The following is a 26709-nucleotide window of genomic DNA, read 5'->3' as shown; positions in this document are numbered from 1 at the left end:
TACTCAGACAAAGTAGTCGGCTGCGTGACCCCGCAACTCGTTATTCTTGCCCCGGGGAGGTCGTGGTCCCCTGGGCAGTGTGGGGGAGATTGGGGACATCCCACACATTCTTTTCAGTGCCCCTGGGATCTGGCCCACCCGAGGGCTTAAATATACCGAAGCGCGGGAGTCCGCGCTTGTTGTTTTTTTTTCTCAGCCAGTTCGCGTACACAATGCAAATGCAGCAGATTTTGTTTTTAATGCTTTTTTGGGCCCTGGGGGTCCTTGTGGGACCCCCTAGGCAGGCCTAGGGGGTCAGAGTGTTTCTACCCTGCCCCCTTTTCTTGTTTTTCAAGTTTGCTTTTCTCTTTTCTTGCGACTCGGTTCTACCCCACACGGGGTTCCATCGAGCACTCAGGTCAAATAACACGCGAAAGGCCGTTCTTTTAAGTCAAATAATCCTGGTTTATTGAAGTCATAAACCAAACATGACGCGTTTCGCATTTCAAGAGCGCTTGTTCACACAATTTGGACAAATAAAGTTACTCCATTTTAACAACTCTCGTAACAGTACAAGAAAAGGTGCAATCATAGAAAGCGGACTGGAATAGTAAAAACGGGCGCCATCATTAAGTATACAGACTCAAGTCATATAGTAAATGTAACATACATAGTATCAATCAACATGTACTGAACCAAAGAGTAAATGTATAAATATAAAAAGATTGCACTCGGTCTGTAAAAGAACTAAGATCATAATGAAAATGCATCAGCGGGAGAGAATTGTCCGCCGCAATGCATTTTGGGTAACGTAGTTCATAGCCCAATATTTCATAAACAGTTCGTTTAAGCAAGATCTAGACAGTTAATAAAGAGAGTATCATATAAGTGCTGGTACAAAATGGAAACGTCTGTTACTCATGTATATTAAGACTATTGTTAAAAGAGATAATAACAGCTCAAATTGAGTCATGTTGTTTAGGCTTGTTAGTGCCTTATCTCTATATTGGAAATTCCCATCCTGTCACATATTCACAGAGAAACCAGAAATAAACTGCTCATCGCGGAGCACTCAATAAATAACCAGAATTATGTAAATACACAGTGCACAAAAAAAAAAATGTGTCGTGAAAGTGCATAAATGTGAAATACATAGGAAGACGACGTTGAAAAGGATTAAGGTGGCAGTGCCGCAGTCCTGAGGCATAGTCCCTCCCTTATATCCTGTGATAGAGAGAAGAGAGAAGGAGAAAAAGACAGAAGTTAGAAAAATATGTACAAGAAGCATTTCAACAGGTAAACATTACACATCATTCTGCATAGATTATGCTGTATTGAATTTCTGTCAAGCAGTTCACACATCTATTTCATATAAAGCCTAGGGTGCGAAATGGCACTTACTATATATTTGGTGTCATGCAGGTGTATGGCCATATCCTCATCCATATTGTGCCCTTTAGGATATCTAGTGCACATGCTAATTATGTGTCTAGATTCTTTTTGCCTGAGTTTCAGAGTGCGGTTCCCCCCTCTCACTTGCAAGGGCACCTGTTCGATAATGAAATACTTCAGTTTGCTGGGATCTAAGAAATGATGTGCCTCAAAGTGTCTGGCCACTGGATATAGTTGATCTTTTTTGCTAATGGCTCTTGTGTGTTCCAAGATCCGTTTCTTGGCCATGTGGGTGGTACTGCCCACATACATAAGGTTGCATGGACAGACTAAGACATAGATCACAAATGTAGTTGTACATGTAAGAAACTGTTTCATGAGTTTCATGCTGTTAGTACTAGTGTTCCAGTATTCTTTGACCATGTGGCTGTGATTACAGGCTTCACAGTGGCCACATGGGTAAAACACTTGGAGATCCACCCCTCTATTGACATTGGCTTTGCCTATGTTGTTATGAGCCAGGAGATCTCTGAGATTACGTCCCCGTTTGTACGTTATCATAGGTCGGTTAGGAAGTTCAGGACCAATTATGGGATCTCCTTTCAAGACATGCCAATTTCTATTGATACATCTACGTATCTGATTGCTGTTGCCAGTATAGTTGAGAATAATACGACTGACTAGCACTTCAGTGGATTCATTAGTTATGGGGGTGTTGCTGAGTAAGGATTTACGATCTAAAATCTTTACTTTCTCAACAGCTTTCTTAACCACCCAGCTAGGGTAACCTCTTTGTGTGAATCTCTCAGTCATCAGCTTTTGTTCTTTGAGAAAGTCATTTTCTCTGCTATAATTACGTTTCGCCCTGAGCAGCTCATCGTACGGAATACTCCATTTCAGAGTTTCAGGATGGCTGCTCAGGCCATGTAGCAGAGAATTACCCGCTGTCTTTTTGCGAAAAAGAACAGTCTGTATGGCATTATTTTTGATCTGTACTTTAGTGTCAAGGTACTCTACCTCTATGTTATTGATATTGCTGGTTAAGACAATGTTAAGTTTGTTATTATTTAGTCTGGCTATGAAGTCATAGGTTTCTTCTTTGGTTCCTTCCAAGATCATAAAAACATTGTCAATATAACGGAGCAAAGTAACGACTCTCGTAAAATCAGTTTTAAACATGTTATTACTCATGATGTCATTTTCCCAGGCGCCCATAAAAAGATTCGCAAAACTTGGCACGAAACATGTTCCCATCGCCGTCCCATGTCTTTGAACAAAGATCTCATCATTGAAAAGAAAAAAGTTATTAGTAAGACAAAATAAGATCATATCCAATATCATGCTAGTATGTTCTAAATAGCAGATATTCCTTTGTCTCAAGTATCTGGCACACGCTTCTGCTCCCTGTTCATGTTCAATTATAGTGTACAATGAATTGACATCCATAGTTATCAGTAAAAAGTTACTTTGCCACTGAATGTCATCCATTTTTTCTAAGAAATCTTTGGTGTCGTGGACATACGAGGGTAATGTCACAACAAATTCTCTAAGAAAGTGATCAACATATCGGGAGATGTTTTCCAGTACACTTCCTTTAGATGAGATTATGGGTCTGCCAGGAGGATCAATTCTACACTTGTGAATTTTGGGTAGTAGGTAGAGCAGGGGTAAAATAGGATGGTCATTTTTTAAGAAACAGTATTCTTCCCATTCAATGAGGCCTCTGTCTTTCCACTCTGCGAGTTTTCCCATATGTTGTGGATGCTCTCATTGTATTCTCTACGGTTGGATTTGTTGTAGGTTTTCATATTATTGAGCTGTCATTCAGCTTCTTTTATATACATCTCCCTTGGCATTATGACTTCTATAAACCAGGATTATTTGACTTAAGGGACGGCCTTTCGTGTGTTATTTGAACTGAGTGCTCGATGGAACCCCGTGTTATTTGTGATATTTAATTCCGGCTGCTCCACCGGCAACGAGCCACCCCTACGAAGACGAGGGATCCCCCTGAGGAGCACCTAGCTTGTGTGAAATATATATATATATATATATATTACTACGACCTAAAGCTTATTGCTACCTTGGATGAGACGCGGGTGGGCTCTCTAACAAACTTATTCATCCAAAACAAAGACTACTATTCTTTCGAATGTGTTTTGGATGGTATGACTCCCGCGCTAACCAGGAAGCTCTTTCTGCAGTGGCGGTATGGTACTCTACCTTTAAGGTCATTTACAAGTTCCTGGTCTTCGCCCCCGACCACTGAGCGCTGCCCGATATGCGGGCATCCCCAAGAAAATGACTCACATGTGTTATTTTTTTGCAAACCCTACCAAAAAATCAGGAAATACTGGCTCATTCCCCTTCTTAAAAACTTGGGCTTCAGAAATGTTTTACCTGCGTACAGAATCCCGAAGACTGATCTGCCCCCCAGATAGTGTTTGCAATGGCAAAGTATTTAACGGCAATGTGGCACGCACGTTCACGCTTTCTCAAGCTGAACGAGGATTTTTAATTCTGTTTTAACAACTTTAGTTGGTAATTGGTTTTAGCTGTCATTGAGGATAATCAGATTTATATTGTAAAGACCAATTTTTATAATCACTTTTTTGATGCATTGTATAAGTTTCATGTGATTGTGATGTGTGTATATCTTTTATGATCTTATTGGTCGAAATAAAGATTTCAAACGATATAACAACTCCAAACAACCGCCGGTCCACAAAAGACTGGCGCTATATATTCACTGAAAAAACCATAGGTTTCAACATGTTATAGTTAGGAATTAGCATTTAAAAAACCTTAGAAATTCACTGAATAAAAACATAGGTTTTAGGGTTCTTATAGTTAGCTGGACATTTCACTCGTACGGAACCATTGAAATTCCTCCGTTACAGTTAGTTGTACTAACTATAACTCGTGGGCCTGCAATCCACTGCTGATGATTTCGCATATTACATCATTCATGACATGGTCAGTGACATTACTGATGACATCACTGATGACATCTCAAATGGCATCACTGATGACATCATCCAGTAAATGTGGTTTGGTTCCATATTTAAATACGTATTATATATAGTAATCTGCATTGAAGACTGAGTGGATGTGTAAGTGTCTGGATGGAGGAGTTAGTAGCAGTGTGATTGACTGTCTAAGTGATTAATTTAAAATGTCTCACTAAATATATGGGATAGTGATTAAACTGTGTGAATATCTGTATCGTCTCTTTTTGTGTAAACTACTGCATAAGTTGGTTACTAGCTATGTGAAACTCTATATTAGTTTTTAATTAGTTAAGTGAGTATTTTTATGGGAGAGTGAATGTGTTTGTGGTTAGGAGAGAGGTGTGTGACTGTCCAAAGATGTGTAAATAGTTGATTTAGTAGGTATATGAGGTTAAGACTGCATGTGGAAACAGTTGTTTGAGTGAGTGAATCTCTTTATGGGTGTGGTGAGGAGTAAATATATTTCTCAATGATACATGTCCAACAAAGTAGAAATATAAAAGGCAGTGCATGTGACAGTTGTTGTATATACATAAGTATACATAAGGCTTAGTGAATGTATGAGTGACTGTATCGAAAACTGTATACTTGTAATAGTGATTTTATAACACACTAAGTATGAGTTACTATCTATATGAATAAATAAGGTGGTGGTGTATAAGCTTATTTAAATATGGAACCAAACCACATTTACTGGATGATGTCATCAGTGATGTCATTTGAGATGTCATCAGTGATGTCATCAGTGATGTCACTGACCATGTCATGAATGATGTAACCTGTGGGAGATGGGGTCCCGGGGGCAAAAATCAGCCCAGGGAGAGAGGGCTGCTACTTATCCCACATTAGTCATGACAACTTCTATGACATCATTGATAATTTTACTGTAACATTTCCAATAAAATTGTTAATGAGAAAACTGTGCAAGTTGTAGTTACCTTAGGGCATGAGTAATAGTTTCCTGAGTTAGCTATAGCTGCTGAATTTCTTACTTTCAATGGTTTCGTGTGCTTAAAATCGGAACCTAACTATAACATCCCTACAACCTTTGTTTTTTGTGATATATACACACACATGTATATATTTATATATATATATACACACACACACACATATATATACATACATACATATATATATATATACATATATATATGTTCACTGAAAAGACAAAGGTTAGAGAGATGTTATAATTAGGAAATATAATTTTTAAAAAACTTAGAAATTCACTGAAAAAACAAAGGTTTCATGGATGGTATAATTAGGCTGACATTTCACTCTTACAAAACCAGAGAGATTAACTCACGCCCCTGCAATGCACTGTTTATGACCTCACATATTACATCACTTCATGTAACCGTTGGATTTTTTCAGTGAATATCAACTTTTTTTTTAAATTCTATTTCCTACCTATAACATCCCTATAACTGTTGCTTTTTTTAGTGAATTCCTGAAGGTTTTATTAAATGCTGATTCCTAATTATAATAGTGAATGTGTGAGTCTCTGAGTGGGTCTGTGAGTGGGTTTGTGAGTCTCTGAATGAGTCTGTGAGCTGGGGCATGAGTCTCTGAGTAGATCTGTGAGTGGGTGATAGAAAGTATGAGTGATTCTGTAAGTGGGTGCATGAGTGTTTGGGTCTTTGAGTGGATGTGAGAGTATCTTAGTTGTTCTGTGTGTGGGTGCATGAGTGCTTGAGTGGGTTCTGCTAGTTCTTCGCTCCATTTCTGACTTTTTGTTTGCTGCTGACCTTTATTTAACCTCTTCCAGCTCATTTCTGACCTTTATTTGGCCTCTTTCTGGTCATTGCTGGCCTTTATTGTGCCTCTTCTGCTATTTTCTGACCTTTATTTTGCCTGTTTCTGCTAATTTCTGAACTTTATTTTGCCTTTTTCTGCTTCTTGCTGAGCTTTATTTGCCTCTTTTCCTCATTTCTGACATTATTTTGTCCCTTTCTGTTCATTTTCAACCTTCATTTTGCCTCTTTCTGCTCTTTTCTGACTTCAATGTTGCCTCTTTTTGCTCATTGCTGGCCTTTATTTTGCCTCTTTCTGCTTGTTGCTGACCACTATTTTGTCTCTTTCTGCTAATTTCTGACCTATATTTTACTTCTTTCTGCTAGTTTGTGATCTCTATTTCGCTTCTTTCTACTCATTGCTGCCTTTATTTTACCTCTTTCTAGACAAGCATGTTAGTCAGTCTCCTCTCTGTGCTCAGAGCAGTTTTTAGCCAAACATTTCCTAAGTCCCAAATTTTTGTTTTAACACCAACACCAAGGATCCAGAACTGGACATGGGGGGTTTAGGACTCACTCAGGCTGAGTTTAAGATGGTTGGACCCTGTTCTATCTCTGAGGCTCTGATCAGGAAGTCAGTCAACTAGCCCATGAGTCACTCTGGTAGTCCTGGATTCCGTAGTTGAACAGGGCTCAAACAGCAGGGTAGGCCTCTGAGGGTACAAGACAGGCTTTAGGCAGCAAAGCAGTCCTTCCAGGTGCCACAAAGCAGACTTCTGAAGTACACAGCAGGCCACAGCAGCAGGCAGTCCTCTGAGAGTCCTTCTGCAGGAACATAAAGTGAACTGAAGAGTGTGTCTGAGGAACCCATTTGTATACCTGGTGCCTTCCTTAAAGTAGGAGAAGATTCCAGAGAATTCCTTTTAAAGTTCTTGAAGATTCCTGCTTCCCTGCCCTGGCTCCTAGCTGCCTGCATGAACAATGAAGGGGTGAGAAGTGCTTTGTGTTGGGCACTCGAGCAAATGCGTTAGACGCGACCAGCTTTGCCATAAGGGTGTAATTAGATTGCCTTACGACCAATTGTGAAATACGGACGGGGAACAAGCACAACGCTGTCACACACCTCGGTTGATCTGACTTCTCACAATTAAACAGTGTGAGAACGGATACTGGTGTCCATCTACCCCGAATTCTCTTCTAGTGGTGTCAGACCATATTTACAAGAAATTGTTGGTCCTGATGAGAACCCCGCAATCGGGGGTTCGAAACGCGTCGACCTGACTGGGCTCTTTGTCAATTAGAATAAGGAAAGGATTTGTTTTGTCTTTGAAAAAAGGATTTGCTCCCAAAGTACAGTTTCGACAAAATAAGACTGTCAATTAAGAAATGTAATACCATCTACATGGACAAACAATTAGCTTTTTTGACCAGGGGCCACGTTAGTTCTTCTGTATATATATGTATGAGTGTGGTATGAATGTATTGGCCATAGTGTGGGTAGTATGTGTTGGAATTTTGTAAATATATGTAATTTTGCTGTTGTGATCTGTTTTGTCTTATAATTGTTTGTACATGCATAAATAATCCTTGATATGATCTAAAAAAGTGAAAATGCTCTACTAGTGAAGAAAATAAAAAAAACTAACTAGTGACGTAAGACATAAAACGGACCGGTATGTTTTATTCATAAAGGTCAGATTCTGAGTATAGAAAGTCAAGTCCAGTATTGGCCATTGTGTTGTTCTCTTGTTATATTTGGCTTAGCCTTACTGGCTCAAAGCCAGGACCCTGTGTTGTTTTTTTCCAGTCCTTGTGTGAAGGCAGGGCACAGCATATTCAGTCTCAAGTGGGGCTGTGCCCAGCTCCGACCCCCATCCTGCCAGTGATGGGCCATCCTGACGCACCCAATTCCTCTATTGTGTGGCTATCTGGGAGAAATAAACAAAGTCCAACTGCCAACTATGCCCAGTCATGTGAACCAGGTACAAGCTGCAGTCACCAAATAGGTAGGCAGGAAAATGCCAACTTTCTAAAAGTAAACACAAGGAGATGATGGACGGAGGGCCGACACTTTTCAGACACTCACCCCCCAGTCACAGATCTAGGTTGAATCCATCATCGTTCTTTAGCTCACTTTGCCACCTCAGGTTTGATCCAGCTATATGCAAATCAGTCTTGACCCTGTGCCTCATGGGAACAGTCCTGCTCGAACTGCAAAGCCAGGTTTTTCCTGAACCGGAAACAAACATCTTGGGTCCGGTTTCGGAGTAACACCCATCAGTAGGCAGGCTAGCTTAAATCCAGTGGCAAAGTGAGCAAGGGCCCCACATCTGGGCATAACCTGCCAACTTAGGGCGAACAAAGAAAACTAGAGTTAAGCTATTTCAGGCTGGTGATGGGTGAAACCCCGAGTTCGGTCCTAGGATCCTTGTTTCTAGTCCAGGGAGGACGTGGCCTGGCAGTTCAGGCTGGACTGTTCCCATTGGGCACAGGGTCAAGACTGATATGCATATGGCTGGGTTCAAATTGGAATGGCATAGGGAGCAGCAATACGATGGATTTAGGCCGAGATCGCTGTACTGGGGTGAATGTATGACATTGTTCTGCATTGTGCCCATCAATTGTTCTTTTTGCATTTGTCACCCCAAGTGGGACGGGTATGCCCAGACGTGGGCCCCATGCTCTCCATGCCACTGGAGTCAAGCTATCCTGGGGGATGAGGGTTGAAACCCCGAAGCCGGTCCTAGGATGCTTGTTTCTAGTCCCTGGCGGGCCTGGCAGTTCAGGCTGAATTGTTCCCATTGGGGGCAGGGTCAAGACTGATTTACATATGAATGGGTTCAAACTGGAATGGCAAGGGGAGCAAAAAAATAATGGATTTATGCCCAGATCTCTGTACTGGGGTAAATGTATGACACTGTTCTACATTCTATTCATCAATTGTTCTTTTCGCATTTATCAACCTGAGTGGGACGGGTATGCCCAGACATGGGTCCTGTGTTCTCCATTTCACTGGAGTCAAGCTATCCTTGCTGATGGAGGGCAATACCCCAAACAGGTCCTAGGATACTTGGTTTCCAGTCCAAGGAGGACCTGGCCTCGCAGTTCGGGGTATTCTGTTCTCATTGGGTGCAGGGTCAAGACTGATTTGCATATGGCTGGGTTCAATTAGGAATGGCAAGGGGAGCAACAAAATGATGGATTTAGGCCCAGATCTCTGTACTAAGCTGAATGTATGACGTTGTTCTGCATTCTGTCCATCAATTGTTCTTTTTGCATTTGTCACCCCGAGTGGGATGGATTTGCCCAAACGTGGGTCCCGTGCTCTCCGTGCTACTAGAGCCAAGCTATCCAGGCTGATAAGGAGTGAAACTCCAAAACCGGTTTTAGGAAAGTAGGATCTGCTTCTTATGGTTACCCCCACTTTTTGCTTGATGTCTCACTGTCTTTGACTAGTCTGACTGCGATCCTGCTAATCAGGACCCCAGTCTTTCTGCTTTCTCCCTTAAATTGATATACATGTATTTTGGTTCACTCCAGATTGAATAATGGGGTACCCTTATAAGTCCCTAGTAGATGGTACACCATGTACCCAGGGCATAGGTACCCCAGAGGCCTCCCATGGGCTGAAGCATGTATTATGCCATCCATGAGAGGTCATGTAAAATGGAACTCTAGGTCTGCTACTGCAGCCTGTGTAAGATGGTGCCTGCACCACTTACTTTAGATGTAGGTGCACTATATATAATGGTCACTACAGTTAAACTTATAGTCATCCCTATAGCAGGCCTTATCAATCCTGAAGGCATGATGCTGGGTTTTATGTAAGAGGGTGCTCCTGCATGAGTAGGACCCCTCTGCAGCCTTCGAAGACCATTCTCCCGGGTTGTCTGTGACTCAGCCGGACATATAGGTAGTGGTGCATTATAACCTCGCGGTAAATGCTATCTCGAAAACGGCTGCAAAGAAACATATCTATCCGGTACCAGCCTTCTCGACCCGGACAGAACAAAATGGATACTGTCAGCCAGAGACACATTTCTGCCCTCCTGCAGCTGAGCCAAGCTCGAGCAGAGGAAGGCATCACAATAGGCATTCTGTCACAAGGAGGTGTGACCAGCTCCCAGACAGGGTTTAGTGTATTGGTGTCCCTGTGCATAGTGCAGCTCAAACCAGTTCTGGGAGCCATTGGCTCCTGCTCTGGAGCGAAAATGGACAAAGGACAGGGGTGTTGCCACCTCTCTGTCCTGCCCCTCAACTATGAGGGTCCCCTGAATCTGTCCAACCCTCTCCAGTGGGTACAAAAGGGTTTACCTGGCTGTAAGACTTTAGATTTTACTTGGACAAGATTCTACAAGAAGAAACCACTGGCCTTCGACCTTCTGGACACCTTGGACTTCGCAGGACCTCGACTGGGCTTGACTTCACCCCCCTTTCCGTCCGAAGCTTAGTTGATGCTGTGCCGCCATACAGACTCCGTACAGGACCTGTGGTGCACTTAATACAACAGAAGAATCTCCCTTGGAGTGAAGGAGTGACTCCCCTGCTTCAACTGACCGGTCTGCTGGTCATGAGCTCCTGCAGACTCAGAAGAATTCCGAAACACAGAAGGTGGATTATTGAAGGTATCCAAGGTTGATCTGCCCTCTTACTGAGTTTGAGGCCAGTATCCCTCCTCAGGGCGGCGTAACCCGAAACCCTGTGCACAGCGTACATTTTCAAGTGCATATGCTTGTTGGCAATTCCTGAGCTTGTGCGTTGGACTCCGTGTAGTCCTGACCCTGAGAAGTATTTGCATCAAAGAATCTGACCTCCTCACACCAAGTGCTCCATGGGCTGGTGCTTTGCAATCTGGCTTGAGGTCCCCTCGCAACTCTTGGTCATTCAGCCTGTGGGTCCTCCTGAGGGTCATCTTGATTGTTTTTGGGCTTTCCTGGTTGCTCCAGATGTGCCCTGACTCTCCATTGCTTGGGGAGTCCCCTGGAACATGCAGGTCCACACCATAACCTGTATGTCCTTCCAGTGTGGGTTGCTGTTGCCAAGGCTTGTTGGTGCTGCAGCCAGACACCGACCTCCCCAGCACTCAACATTTTTCATGGGACAGCTCATCTCTGGCTCCTGGTCATCCTCGATGCCTCAGGGACCTCGTGGCTACAGAGTCAAGAATCCCTTCTTCGCACCTGAAGCACCCGACATCAGTGGGTATTCGTCTACCGAACCCCTGGTCACTTTGAAGTGACCCAGACTCTGTCCCCTCTGCTTTCAGGTCCCTTCCTTCCAGAATCCAGGATTGCATTCCACTGGACCCTTTTCACCTTCTTCATCAGCTTCCATAGAGAACGACTGAGCTTCCGACACCACTTCAGACCTATGCACCCGGCTACCCTGGGATAGGTAACTCTGGTACTACGGTATCCACAGGTGGGGTGGCTCTCCAACCTCTTAAGTTCCAAAGGGTTTTTTATTTTTCTATTTTTCAAAAAACCTTTATTAGGCTCTTCAAGTCAGGTACAGTACACTGTGCATCAATTAAAAGTAAATAGACACATTGGCAGCCATTACAAACAGAATGAATGAAAGAAAACAGCAATCCCACTAACAGGAGTCTGAGGCACAAAATATGTTTCAAGTACACCATAGAGTGCAAGAGGAGCCCACCTCACGGGGGGACACCTTTACCGCCCCTCAAGTGTAGCGGATGTACGTTGTTACAATGCATGCTTTTACCACGCATGCTTTTACAGAGCAGGTTTTTCGTTACAACGACTTGCGTTGGGGGGTGCTGGATAGTGAATAGTTTAATTTACTATTCCAACTCCAGTCCCTGTGGAGAGTAGGGAGGTGTTGGATAGTAAATTAAACTGTTACCTATCCTAGAGCGCCCCCAGCGCAATTTGTTGTAATGACTTGTGGTGAAAAACCTGCGTTGTAAAGGCACTGTGTGGTAAAAGTTGCATCGTAAAGGATGTTTCCCAGTGAAGCTGAGAAGGATATTTCGGGGGCCTAATGAGGAGGAGAGGAGGGCGGGGACCGACCAGTACCGGCGGCCGCTGCAGGCGAAAAGCTGGCAGGGAGCGTGGGAGAGGCGACACCTCTAGGGAGCAAGCGGGAATGAAGGTAGGACACCAAGGGACCCCAAATATCAACTGGACGGGAGTTGGATGGCATAAGATCCCAAAACTCTGAGAGCAGAGTCTGACACCGTGTACGACTCCAGCTAACTTTCAACTTTGGGAGCAGGCGTACGACCCAGCACATGGCCGCCCTGCGACGGGCAAGAACAAGTAGCATAGCGATAAGGCGGCGGGAAGTATCCGGGCAGAATTTCACAAACCCCAGTAGGCACAAGGTGGGGTCAGGGGAAACTAGGGTACCGGTAATTGCCGTGATTGTGGAACCCGCTCCCTGCCAAAACTCGGAGACCCTCGGGCACAACCATGCCAGAAGTGCAAAGTCAGCAGCAGGGGCGCCGCAACGCATGCAGGTGTTGGTAGCTTGTGGAGCTGGGCAGGGGTGCAGTATATCCTGTGCAGGAACTTGAAATGTATCAGACGAAGCCGGTAGTTAGGTGACAGCTTCTTTGTCTGGTTACAACAGTAGAGCCAGTCTGCTTGCGCTATGTCGATGCTGAGGTCAGCACACCATGCCACGCGTGCACGGTCAGTGGAGATAGAGGTTGCTGTTAGTGTAAGAGCGTATAATTTGGTGACCAATTTGTGCGGGGACGGGGATGTGTACACTAGGTCGAGGGCTGGCATGGTGGGAGGGGGCTGGGGGAATGTGGGGTGCAAAGTCCGGCAAATAGAGCGCAGCTGGTAGAATAATAGCGTGTCCAGTGGACCGGATGACTCTGGGAGAGAATAGAAAGTGTGGCCGGGATAAAGATCAGCAGTCGCCCGCAGTCCCAGACGCGTCACATGCTTAAACATACCAGAGGGCTGAAGCGGAAGGAAAGCAGGGTGATTCACTATTGACACAGCATTTTGCAGGGAATAGAGGGAGATTTGAAAGCTGGAAAAGACCAGACCAAGCCCAGCTCAGAGTCTCAACAGTATCCACCTCTGCCCAGGGGCAGACAGCTGGCACAAAAAGCACAGTAGTCAAGGGCCAAGGTGAGGCTATATCCGCCTCGACAGCCACATGGGGCTAGTAAGGAGTGGGATGAACCCAGAAATGTAAGAAACTGGCCTGTGCACAGAGAACATATATTGTGAAGTCCGGAGCACCCAGACCACCAGCCGACATGGGGAGAGTAAGAATATTGTACGCCACCCTCGGTTGCCGACCTGCCCAAAAGAGTGAAATGATCAAAGAACGTAATGTACGAAAGAAATGGGTGGTGAGGAGGATCGGGACATTCAGGAACAAGTAGAGGAATTTCAGCAGCACTACCATCTTGGAGATGGCGATCCGGCTGGCCAAAGACAGTGGAAGCCTGCCCCAAACGGAAACCTTAGATTCCAGCCAATCTACCGCTCAGCCATAGTTCAACCTCCCCAATTCGTCTAGGTCTCTACTCAGCCAGATACCCAAATATCGCGTTGGGCCAGCTGCTCATCCAAATGGGAAATCGGGAGTGAACAAGACAGTGGCATCCATCAGAGGAAACAAGACCGACTTACTCCAATTTATTTGTACGCCAGAAAGACCGCCAAATCGTATGATTTCCCTTACCAAGGGGCTGAGTTTGTCCTGGGGAAGTTCCAAAGGGTTGGCTTGAATTTCTCCTAGAATGGTCCTTAAACTTTAAAGGTGTAACCACAACACCCCCATAGAATTGCACACACTGCACCCAGCCTCGGTGGGGTCCCTGTCTACTCACCTTGGGTTGTTCCTTGGGGTCCCAGTGATTCTACGTGCTCCAGACTTAGTATTGATCTCAGTCATGACTGTTATACCACTATTTTAGTATATGGTTTGGTCTCCTGCTGGAGCCCACTGTTTATTGTGCTACTTCTAACTGTTATAGTGATCTCATATTGTGTGATTTGGGTTCTATCCTCATGTAGAGGATAGTAGATAGTGTTGTGTTAATAAATACATATTTTTATACAACTACTGTGTGGTTCTCCATTTAGTCATTCAGGAGGTGATATTTTGGTAAAACAAGCTGCTTTACATTCCTTCAAGATTAAGCCTGAAAGCTGCTCTCCATACCTACCACTAGGATTGCTTTCAATAAGGTTATCTTTGCCCTCATACATCATAAGGGTTGTGTGGACTGGTACAGGGTGCCCACTTTAATTAGTGGAAAGCATATATCAGGCCGCCTTCTCACAATGGTCCTACAATGCTTGTTTCCAGTCCAGGGAGGACATGGCCTGGTAGTTCGAGCTGAACGGTTCCAAATGGGTGCAGGGTTCAAAAGGGGATGGCATGGGGAGCAAAAAAACAATGGTTTTAGGCCCATATCTCTGTACTGGGGTGAATGCATGACATTGCTCTGCATTATGTCCAAAAATTGTTCTTTTTCCATTTGTCACCCCAAGTGGGACGGATATGCCCAGACGTGCGTCCGTGCTCTCCATGCCACTGGAGTCAAGCTATTTTGGCTGATGAGGGGGGGGACCCCAAAACCGGTTCTAGGATGCTTGTTTCCAGCCCAGGGAGGGCCTAGGCTGGCAGTTCGGGCTGGACTGTTCAAATTGGGAGCAGGCTCAAGACTGATTGGCATATGGCTGGGCTCAAACTGGAATGGCATGGGGAGAAAAAAAAGTATGGATTTAGGCCCAGATCTCTGTACTGGGGTGAATGTATGACATTGTTCTGCATTCTGTCCATCAATTGTTCTTTTTGCATTTGTTACCCCAAGTGGGACAGGTATGCCCAGACGTGTGTCCCGTGCTCTCCATGCCACTGGAGTCACGCTATCCTGGCTGATGAGGGGTGAAACCCAGAAACGGTCCTAGGATGCTTGCTTCCAGTCCAGGGAGGACCTAGCATGGCAGTTTGGGCTGGACTGTTTCAATTGGGTGCAGTGTCAAGACTGATTTGCATATGGCTGGGTTCAAACTGGAATGGCATGGGAACAAGAAAACAATGGATTTAGGCCCAGATCTCAGTACTGGGGTGAATGTATGACATTGTTTTGCATCCTGTCCATCAATTGTTCTTTTTGAAAGTTTCTTAAAGTGGTATTTTTAAAATTTGCAGTTTAAAATCTGACTTTATCATCAAAGACAATTTTAAATTGCAATTTTTTCAGACACCCAACATGAAATATTCCACTGTTTCCAACGAAAGGTTAGCACTTAATAAATGTAAGGAGGTAACCCAATGTTATCCTATGGAAGAGGTAGGCCTCACAGTAGTGAAAACAAACTTAGGAATTTTTCATTTACAGGTCTGTAAAACTTGAAAGTACATTCCATCCATTTAGTTATAATACACCCTGGCCTTTGGCCTACCTAGGGCCTACTTTAGGGTTGACTTGTATGCAATTAAAAGGGTTTTTAAGGTTTGGCTAGAGGTTAATTTTGCCAAGTTGAATTGGCAGTTTAAAACTGCATTCAGTCTGCAATGGCAGACCTGGAACATGTTTTAAGGGCCTATTAAATGGGTGGCACAATAAGTGCCGTGTAGGCTCTCTAGTAGCATTTAATTTACAGGCCCTGGATATTTGGTATACCACTTTACTAGGGACTTCTAGGTAAATTAAATATACCAATCAGGTGTAAGCCAATTTTACCATGTTTTTGGTAGTGATCACAAGCACTGTAGTGCTTGTTAGCAGTAGTAAAGTGTACAGAGCTCCAAGTCCAATAAAATCAAATTCAGGAAAGATTGTGGAGGCAAACATGTTGGGCTAAGCCCAACAGTTTATTTCTGTGCTATGTGCACTTACTCTTAGAAACCTGCATTCATAGAAGCTTCACAGAAGTACTACTCTAGATGTGAATCTAACCCTAAAGAATGCATTTCTGATTTTTTTTGAGAATCAGGCAACGAAATTGCAACATTGAGCTTGGGATATTTACATCAACAGTACTTGTATTATGGATAAGCTTCGTTATAAAGCAATTTATTTACGTTTGTTCATTATGAAACCCTAAATAAAGAGATTTCTTACCTTTAATCTGTTTGTGCATGTTCTATTTTCTTGAATCTATAAATATTGCTAACCCTAGCCCCCTCAATGCTTGAAGAAAGTAACATTTACGGCTGTCCGATTTTATTTTGCACTGCAAACTGAATGCGTTTAAATATTTGTAACGCTCTATTTTTGGGTTATACATCGGTCGCGAGTTTACTCACAGCTGTCTAACACTGTCTCGAGGAGATTAAGACAAGTACATAGCAGGGCAAAACCTTTAGTGCTCACTGAAATAGTTATCCAACACCGATTTCTTACTACTTTCAACAAAAAAGTTCATATTTTTAGCGTGCTTAATGGTACACTTGTTTCCATCTTAATATACATCAAGGAAATATATTCAGTTTTAGGGCCTTGCTAGAATGATGTGAATGAAATAGTCAACTTTTGAATGCAGGACCATACTGATTTATTCCACTCTTGTATTTGCCACTCGATGAAGTCATTCCACTGGTGACTGTTGCCATATCATTTAATAAAATATAATATTTTGGACCAACTTTATTATTCTTCTACTATTTTACCAGAATTCTTTGGTGTATGCTATTTTCTTGCAAATAGCAGGGAAGACGTCTTACAATTCACAAATCTGCTTTTTGCTTGTTAAATGTCACCATCAAGCAGGGCTAGGAATTTAGATGCAGAAATGTGATATTATTATTATTATTATAACCAGACTGTCCTGCAGCTATGTTTGCATCTAGGGCAGTTTGCAGGCCCGACGGCTTTGAAAATGAAGATAGAATTGTTACTTGACTAGTAGATTTATGTGTGACTCCTATCATAGTTTCACTTTGCAGATCACTACAGGTCACAGTAGCAAAGCTTTTTCTATTGATAGTTTTGTGTTACTCATATCCTAGATGTCATTGGCATCTGCATATCCAGGGTGCATTCAGAAATGAAGTTCTGAAAGTGCTACTCCTGACATGCAGATCTCCTCCTATTTACCCTGGAGTGAATAATCTAATACACTAATTTACAGTAGTTTAGAGTAGATTCTGAACACATGTTCAATGCCACATGTTAGACTCACAATAAAAAAGGAAAGCAAAAAGGGTAGAGACATAGAAGTAGAATTGTTTTAAAGCAACTGTGAAACAATTGAATCCGTTGGGGTCATGAATAGGGTAGAATATGGTTTAAGGAATAATGAAAGGTAAAATGGATGGGCAAGGGCTAGAGTATGAGAAAGGGAGAGGGATGGGATTCCATTTAGATTTAGAGATAGGTTAAGGAATCAGGTTGGGTACATTTTAGGGGTTGGCTTACAGCTAGGGACAGAGTAAAGGTCAAGTCAAGTCAAGTCAAGTCAAGTGATTTATATAGCGCGCTACATACCCAGGGGGTCTCAAGGCGCTTGAGGAAGGGAGGGGAATTACTTGTCGAATATCCAGGTTTTAAGTTGCTTTCTGAGTGTAAGGTGATTCTGAGTGAGGCGAAGGTGAGTTGGAAGTGAGTTCCAGGTTTTAGCTGCCAGGTAGGAGAAGGATCTGCCTCCCATGGTGGTTTTGTTGATGCGAGGTACAGTTGCAAGAGCTTGGTTGGAAGATCGTAGGAGGCGGGAGGGGGTGTAGAAGGAAAGTCGTGAGTTGAGGCATTCGGGTCCAAGTTCGTAGAGTGCTTTGTGTGCGTGGGTTAGGAGGCGGAAAGTAACCCTCTTGTTGACGGGGAGCCAGTGGAGGTTTTTCAGGTGTCCAGAGATGTGGTCTTTACGCGGGATGTCTAGTATGAGTCTGGCTGAGGCGTTCTGGATGCGTTGGAGTTTTTTTTTGGAGTTTTGCGGTGGTGCCGGCGTATAGGGTGTTTCCGTAGTCCAGGCGGCTTGTGACCAGTGCGTGGGTGACCGTTTTTCTGGTTTCGGTGGGGATCCAGCGGAATGTTTTTTTAAGCATGCGAAGAATATTGAAGCAAGATGATGAAACGGCTTTGACTTGTCTGTTCATAGAGAGTGAGGAGTCCAGGATGACACCTAAGTTCCGTGCGTGGTCCGTCGGGACGGGTGCTTTTCCGAGGGCCTCTGGCCACCAAGAGTCGTCCCAGGCGGAGGGGGAGGTACCAAGGATGAGGACTTCAGTTTTGTCGGAGTTCAGTTTTAGACGGCTGTGCTTCATCCACTCGGCTACTTCTTTCATTCCTTCATGTAGGTTGGTTTTGGCGGTGTTACGGTCGTTGGTGAGTGAGAGGATCAGTAGAGTGTCATCAGCGTAGGAGATGATGTTGAGGTTATGTTGGCGTGCGATGGCCGCGAGGGGGCTCATGTAAACGTTGAAGAGGGTGGGACTGAGTGAGGATCCTTGTGGCACGCCGCAGATGACTTCAGTGGCCTCTGACTTGAATGGTGGGAGGCGGACTCTCTGGGTTCTTCCGGTGAGGAAAGAGGTGATCCACTCCAGTGCTTTTCCTTGGATTCCGATGTTTCTGAGGCTTTGTATTAAGGTGCTATGACAAACTGTGTCAAAGGCTGCGGAGAGGTCGAGGAGGATGAGGGCGACCGTGTCTCCGTTGTCTAGCAGAGTTCGAATGTCGTCAGTTGCTGCGATGAGTGCGGTCTCAGTGCTGTGTTTGGCTCGGAAGCCGGACTGTGAGGAGTCGAGGGATTTGTTGGTTTCGAGGAAGGCGGCGAGCTGGTTGTTGACAGCTTTCTCGATGACTATGGCCGGGAATGGAAGGAGCGAGATGGGGCGGTAGTTTTTGAGTTCGGTGGGGTCAGCTGTGGGTTTTTTCAGAAGGGCGCTGAGTTCGGCGTGTTTCCATCTTTCCGGGAAGGTGGCGGAGTTGAGGGAGCAGTTGATGATGTCTCGGAGGTGCGGTGCTATGATGGAGTCTGCTTTGTTGAAGATGTGGTGAGGGCATGGGTCTGTGGGGGATCCTGAGTGGATAGAGTTCATCAGGCGGATGGTGTCCTCAGTGGAGATTGGGTTCCAGTCATTGAGGATGTTCAAGGGGGGTGGGGGTCCTGCAGAGGGTTGGGTGGGTTGGTCTTCGGGTCGGTTGTCGAAGCTGTTGTGGATGTCTGCAATCTTGTTGTGGAAGAATGAGGCTAGGGAGTCGCAGAGTGCTTGAGAGGGGGTGATGTCGTTGGAGTTGGCTGAGGGGTTGGTAAATTCCTTGACGATGTTGAATAATTCCTTGCTGTTGTGGGCGTTGCTATCTAGTCGGTCCTTGAAAGCGGCTTTCTTGGCATTCCTGATCAGTTGGTGGTGTATACGGGTGGCGTTTTGGAAGGCGTCCTTGGTGCTGGTGTTTGGGTCTTTTTTCCAGGCCTTCTCAAGGGAGCCACAGAGTTTCTTAGATTTCTTAAGATCATCGGTGAACCAGGAGACCTTCTTGCTGCCTAGTTTGATTTGACGTTTTTTCAACGGTGCTAGGATGTCGGCGCTGTTGGATAGCCATTGGGTGAGGTTAATGGCTGCTTGGTCGGGGTTTGAGGAGTGGGCAGGGGGGTTTTGAAGAAGCGATGAGGAGATCTGGTCGATGGTGATTTTGTTCCAGTTTCTTCGCAGAGTGGGTTGAGGATGGTTGTTGGTTGTGGTCTTGTTGTAGGTAAAGTGAACGCAGCTGTGGTCCGTCCAAAGGAGAGCTATGGTGTGGCTGAAGGAGACATGTTTGCTGGAGGTGAAGAGAGGGTCGAGTGTGTGACCTGCGACATGGGTGGGGGTAGTGACAAGTTGTTTAAGTCCGAGGTTGGCGAGATTGTCCAGAAGGGTGGTGGCATTGCGTTCGTTGTTATTTTCAAGGTGAAAGTTGAGGTCTCCCAAAAGAATGTAATCCTCGGAGGGGAGGGCGTGTGGGGTGATGAAGTCCGTGATGTCCTCACTAAATTGTGCACGGGGTCCTGGTGGCCTGTAGAGGAGGATGCCTGTAAGTGTGGTCTTGGGGTCGATGTGGATCTGGAAGTGAAGGTGTTCAGTATTGGCGAGATTGCAGTCTGAGCTGGTTGAGATGCGGATGGATTTCTTATGGACGATAGCGATGCCTCCTCCTGTTTGGTCGGTACGGTCCTTACGGATGATCTTATAGCCTTCCAGGATGGCAATGGTGATGTCAGGGGCTGATGTGGAGTTCATCCATGTTTCTGTTAGGAAGGCGACGTCTGGGGAGAGGGTGTCTAGTAGGTTCCAGAGGTCGATGGCGTGCCTGTGGACTGAGCGGGTGTTGAGCAAGATGCATTTTAGGTGGTTGGAGTCAGATATCTGTTTTGTGTTTGTGGATGAGGAGTTGTTCTTGGTGCTGTCGAACTTGCAGGAGTTGCAAGAGAAGGGTCCATGGGTGTGTCCAGGAGCGGCTTGGGCGCAGTTGGGGCGTCGGCCGGGATTAAGGGCTAGGAGGGTGGAGGCGTTGTATGTAATGCGGGAGGGCTGGGCATTGCACGGACCAGGGGGTCTGGCGCTGGGCGCGGTCCAGGCGCGGGCAGGCGTAGACAGGCTTACCTTTGGCGAACCTTCGGCGAGGCCGTAGCGCGTGGACGCTGCGCGTGGGCGCATCTGTCATTAAAGCACTTTGAGGGGGAGGGGCGTGGGAGGGGCAGCAGGGAGGCGGGAGCGGTGCGAGGAGGAAGGGCTCAGGGAGACAACAACAAACAAAATGGAGGTAGTGAAAAGTCGAGTGAGGCTGGGGCACTGATAAAAAGTTCACAAGCGCTTTTAAACAGGCAGCTTTAATGTTAACAGATAGAGCGCAGCTCCGTTTCCGTCGCGCTGATTAAATGGCATAAACTATGCTACGCTGCAGAATACCTGAAACGCTGTAGCGTTATTAAGTGGCACAAACTAAGCAGACTGAGAAATACACCACAAGCGCTAAAACAAATGCACAACCAGAAGCGCTAATGCAAATGCACAATTAAATTACAGGCACACAGATGGTCGGAGGTCAATGGAAGAGTTACGATACCACCAGGAGCCAGGGAGCGTGGGAGCGACCGTGTCTGACGAAGTCAGGGCGGTCACAGCTGTGCTTTCTACGGGGTCTACAGTAAGGGTCAGTGGGTGGGAGGGGCAGCAGGGAGGCGGGAGCGGTGCGAGGAGGAAGGGCTCAGGGAGACAACAACAAACAAAATGGAGGTAGTGAAAAGTCGAGTGAGGCTGGGGCACTGATAAAAAGTTCACAAGCGCTTTTAATCAGGCAGCTTTAATGTTAACAGATAGAGTGCAGCTCTGTTTCCGTCGTGCTGATTAAATGGCATAAACTATGCTACGCTGCAGAATACCTGAAACGCTGTAGCGTTATTAAGTGGCACAAACTAAGCAGACTGAGAAATACACCACAAGCGCTAAAACAAATGCACAACCAGAAGCGCTAATGCAAATGCACAATTAAATTACAGGCACACAGATGGTCGGAGGTCAATGGAAGAGTTACGATACCACCAGGATCCAGGGAGCGTAGGAGCGACCGTGTCTGGGGAGTGTACAGGAAAATGATAGGGCTGGCATAAGGGTCTGGCAAAATTGGAATTAGTGGATGAGGATTTGGTAACCAATTGAGTTTAAGCAAGGTCATGTTTAGGGGTTGTATTGGGCTAGTCTTAACGTTGGAGTAACAGAAGATGTAACTGATGGTGTAAGGAACAGTATGAAAAAGATGTGACAGAAGTGTGAAACAGAGTTACCCACTAAAACATGTAAACATTAGCTAATCCATGATTGGTCATTACAACTGTCCTATAAGGCCATAGTATATGATGCAGTAATTATGGCCATGCCATGAACGGTTAGATGCCACCTGTGGATTGCAGCACTTCGGGTACTATTCAATTAAATATTAATGAGTCACCCCTCAGTAGGCCTTCTAACCCATAAGATAGAGTGTCTATTATTTAAAATTGAGACATGTAGAAATTTAATACTAGCATGTGCCCATAGTGACAAGCGCCTAAAATCTTATTTTGAGAGTTTTATATAGCGCTGGCTAGACCCGGAGGTATTAGAGCACTTTACATAAGGTTCCACAGAAATTACAAAATTACATCAGTTACACGTTACATTAGTTACTAGAAAAAAATTTCAAGAGAGTAGAAGACTAAATAAATGGAGCATAGATGGGTAAGGGGGTGGGATACAGGGGAAGGAGGTAGATAGGATGGAGAGACGAAGGAGTGTCTGCCCAAAATCCGTCTGGGTAGGTGATGGCCGAGGAGGAAGTCAACAGCCCATCCCCTCTTTAGCTATTGGGTAGCTCTACCGGGCTTCGGCCAAACAGCTAGGTCTCAATAAGAAAACACTATTAAAGACCAAAGGGGAGGGATAAATGGAGAGTAAAGGAGAAAGGGGGTGGAGTAAAGGGGTAGGAGGGAGATTACAACAGAGAGACGAAGTCCAAAGACGGGCTGGGTAGGTGACGGCTGAAGGGGTAGTCCCCAGCCCATCTCCTCTTTAGCTATCAAGTAGCTCCACCGGGCATCGGTCAAAAAGCTAGGTCTCCACGGTCAGAGGTAGGTTAACAGATTTCGTATCCTGATGGGATGGGATGAGGGGCAGCCATTTTGGGGTCAGGCGCAGAGTGATGTTCATGCCCCTTGTTGTTGGAGATAAGCCAGTTCCCAGGATTGGGTTTATGAGCAATCATGAGCTTCCCTGGTGGTGAAGGGAGTAGAACATCTGTTGGAATGGGCCACCACTGTCCCTCCTGTAGCTGCAGCTGCATGGGCGCCATGTTGGAGTCAGGCGCGTCCAGGATCATTAAGTCACCACTGATACTGCATACTGGGTCCCGATGCTCCTTAGGAGCTGTGCACTGCAAGGCGCTCCAGTGATGTGTGGAGCGGGAGATTCTCCTCCTCTAGTGCTGACGTGTAAGGGGACCCAGTGCTCCCACAACGCCTGGCGTCCACCGCACATGCCATGTTAGAGTCAGGCACCGCTAAATTTATTTCCTCCCGAGGGTAAACCAAGTAGTGCTATCGGGCCGCAAGGGGGTCTCAGCCAGCAGGTGAAGCTCTTTGCAGCGCCTCTTGCTGCCACCAGACGTCCGATTCCTCCCCGCCGAGCCTCTGCTCGCCTCACCAGTTTGCTCCACACTGCCAGGAAATGTCAGCCGCCGCGTCCTCAGCCTCGCACCACAGTTGTTCCCGCGATTTTCACTGTGGAGAACTCTAAGGTTTGGGAAAAGTTTGAGAACAGTTCAACCACTACTTTTAATAGTTAATACAAATCCAATTTAATGGTGAAAATAGACACTTAATAAATATGTAGGAATAGTAATTATAAAGAAGTTACCTTTCCCATACCTTAAGCTCCTGAAGGCTAATTTGCATTAGCCTGCCAGCAGCTGCCCATTCCAATGCTTGAGCTTAATAGGGTAAAAAAACAGGTGACAGGAGAGGCTGGAGTGAGGTATCAGACACCTGTCAGTCCAGGAAGAGCAGCTGGGAGGATTAAGGATTTTAATTTACTTCAATGGGGGAATGACAGTGACTGCCCATTCAGAGTTAAGTTTAAGGGAAGACGTGAGGAAGGGAAGGCCTTTGTTCTTTAGGCCATCTGTAACTAGTTGGTCAACAGCCTGGTGGGATGGGGAACTGGTCCCAGAACTATTTTGGGATAGCCTAGGAGGAGGGAACTGCGCATTTACCTAATTACCCCTGGTGTGCCCACAGGGTCTCTTCAGTGGCAGAAGGCCTGTGCCAACTTGGATTTCCCTTAGAATATTGGACATTTTGTAATAGGGAAAACAGGATTGCTGTAAAAGTGAGTAGGACTACTTCCAGGAAAATGTTCCCCTTTGGTTAGGGAGTGTCCAGGAGGCACCCCACCCACAAGCTATTTAACAGGACCACACAAGCAGCTCCTGAGAATACTTTCTGGATCATTGGCAGAGTAGAAGAGGACTAAACCTGCTGTCTGAAACCTGCGAGGAGACCTATAGGGCTGGATCTGCTCTCACTTGCACCCAGGACAAAGAAGTGGGCTCAGAGGGTGCATTGACCGACTTCCTGTATGGCTAAAGGGACATAACAAGCTGCAAGAGCCATTTTTCATGAAGTACCCAGCTGAGCATGTACAAGAATTAGCCAAAATGAACACATGTGTTGCGAATCAAAGGTATTTCTTGTATTGCATTATATTATGTTGCAATAGTTATATAGCGCACAATACTGTATTGCAGGGTACTGAAATATATTATCAATACCTTACTGTGGGGCAATGCATATACGAAGAGTTTTTTTAATTTGTTGTGCATCTACAGGGGAAGCATTTTGGTGCTGTGCATGAATGATTAGAGGGATACTCTTATATTGTCTTCGGAGGCAGTGCTTAGTAGGGTGATGAAGGAGGAGATTATGAGAGTTAGGCACTTATTGGTTGTATTTATATGGCAGTTATAATTTAGGCTGCATGTTGTGCATTATGTTTAAGGCTTTTCTTTATACTTTCAGACCACTTCTGGGTTGACCTCATCAGCTCTTTCAACCATTCTTGAGTCCTATAAGCCTGGGTGGTATATATAGAGTGGGGAAAAAAGGGAGCGGGTTGGCGATCTACCTGAATGTTCTTCTGCAGGGCCATCCTCTATAAGGTTAAACTATAAGATGTCTAGTATTGATATGGATAATGTGATGGTCAGAAAGTGCCAGGATAGACTCTTTTAGACCCTCTAGGATGACAGCTATATGTGGTAGTTCACCTCAGCCAATAACTGCAGTGCAAATTTGGTATTGACTGGTCAGTTCTGATGAATGAATATCGGGTTTCCTTCTATATAACATGTTCTACTATAGTTCTGATCTTTTAAGAGTGCTATAGCAGGGCACCACTAGAGTGTATATTTGCCATGCAGTCTCCACTGTTTACAGTTAGCTGCAGTAACTTCCAGTTGTTAGGGGTCCTTAGTCAGGCCTAAGGACAGTGTGTTTGTTATTTTACCAGCACTGTTTCCGTTCAGATATAAGACAGTACCATTTCAGAAGTTTTGGGCACCGCCCATTACCAGCCTGCTCTGATTGCATTCAGCTCAAATTGAATCCTAGCAATGCTTTCTAGGAATTAGAGTCACTTTTGGCACAGTGTGCTGTACTGATCAAGAATGATCTTCTTGCTTTGCTTCTGGATGTTCTAGGGGATCATAGCTGAAGTTTAATGTTGAAGTCAGAAGTTAGCCTGGCGTATTTCAGGAATTGACAAGTTTTACTTTTTTCCTGAACAGGTGTTCTTATAAAGGCTGGGTCGTGGCTAGCAAAGAGCTCCAAATGTTGCCACCCGTAAAAAGAGAATAGATTCATCAATGGTCTTTTACAGGTAGGAACAATAACTTGAAGTGCTAGCCTTGAGCACAAGGGCCTGTTTTGGAAATATTATTGGAATTCTAATTGTCGGCATCATAAACCCCTTCCTTGAAAGTCTCCGTGGATGCATCCTTAGTATGTTTAATGGCATGCATCTACCAATTGTTTCTAATGTAGTACTTGAAGTACAGCTATCAAGTGTTCCTTTGGGTTTAGGTAAAGTAATGAGCTTACTGTGGTGTTCGAAATCCTTTGTAATTTCCATAAAAGGAAGCAAGGAGTGTCTAGATGCAGGTGGTTAGTGTAGTTAATCCTTAATATTACAATGGTGATAGTGGTCTGTTGTTTTTGTTGGCATGCCAGTTAAGAAAAGCTGTGTCACAGTATTTGCTTTGCAAAAAAAAGTGTTCCTTCCAGTTTCATTAATTTGTAGAGTCAATAATAGGCTTTAGTCCTTGAAAACTCCAAGGTTTCTTACTTTTGTTGATGTTGTTGTCATGGCCTCTAGTTGTGCTGTTGGCTGATTACTGTGCCATTGTCATGATCTCGGTTTTTTAGTGTTGAGTTGAGGATGTAGGTCATTAAGCCATAATGTAAAATAAGGGGATACTGACATGAATTGATTTGTTATTCAATCCACAAACAAATAGAGTACACAGTTTCAACACATCTCAATATACTGTTGCCAACACTTACCTGCCAACGCATGCTGTTTGCTTCGTATCGTACACATATTTGGGGCTCTGAAATAAGAAGAAAGATATTTTCAGCCTAATTTGAAACTCAACTCCATCTTCATCATACTGCTTGATTGCTCTACATTTCCTAAAATCAAATATATCGTACAGATATATACATTACACCACTTTGTGTGGTTAAATCTCATATTATTACTCTCGCTATGAAGCTGGTGCTAATTGTCTGACACCTTCAAAGGGAACCAGAAACACCAGCATAAGGAGCGTCCATCGACATCTGTTCAGAGGAAGCTGAGAAGAGGACTAAAAATAAGCTCGCTTCTTCAAAACTAGCAAAACCATCAACCAAAACAGACTCATGTATTTATTTATTTGTCTATGTATGCATTTGTTTGTTAATTTGTTTATTTATTCACTCCTATTAAGCACATTCTACTCAGGATTATCAGTGTGCTCTACATTCAATCAAATGAAGTTTCAAGACTGCAGCAATACCCAAAGATAGTGATCCAACACATTGGGCGTCAACAAGTAAGAGCATGGGAAGTGGGTTCGAAAAAAGATAGAAGAGGGAGAA

General features: G+C 44.7%; 1 long non-coding RNA gene across 1 annotated transcript in view; it reads right to left on the bottom strand.

Annotated features, from left to right (window-relative positions):
* Window positions 1–354: 354 nt before the first annotated feature.
* The window catches only part of LOC147698004 (uncharacterized), a 189613-nt gene continuing 163258 nt past the window's right edge, over window positions 355–26709 (bottom strand). Inside the window, exons 2-3 of the long non-coding RNA XR_015299169.1 lie at window positions 26131–26177; window positions 355–1203 (exon numbers count right to left, since the gene is read on the bottom strand). This is a non-coding gene — a long non-coding RNA (uncharacterized LOC147698004). The remainder of the gene's footprint in view (window positions 1204–26130; window positions 26178–26709) is intronic.

The sequence above is a fragment of the Lissotriton vulgaris genome, chromosome 8 (genome assembly GCF_964263255.1).
Source record: "Lissotriton vulgaris chromosome 8, aLisVul1.2, whole genome shotgun sequence".
Lineage (NCBI taxonomy): Eukaryota > Metazoa > Chordata > Amphibia > Caudata > Salamandridae > Lissotriton > Lissotriton vulgaris.
Note: the sequence above shows the minus strand (reverse complement) of the source record. Positions and strands in the feature narration are given on the sequence as shown.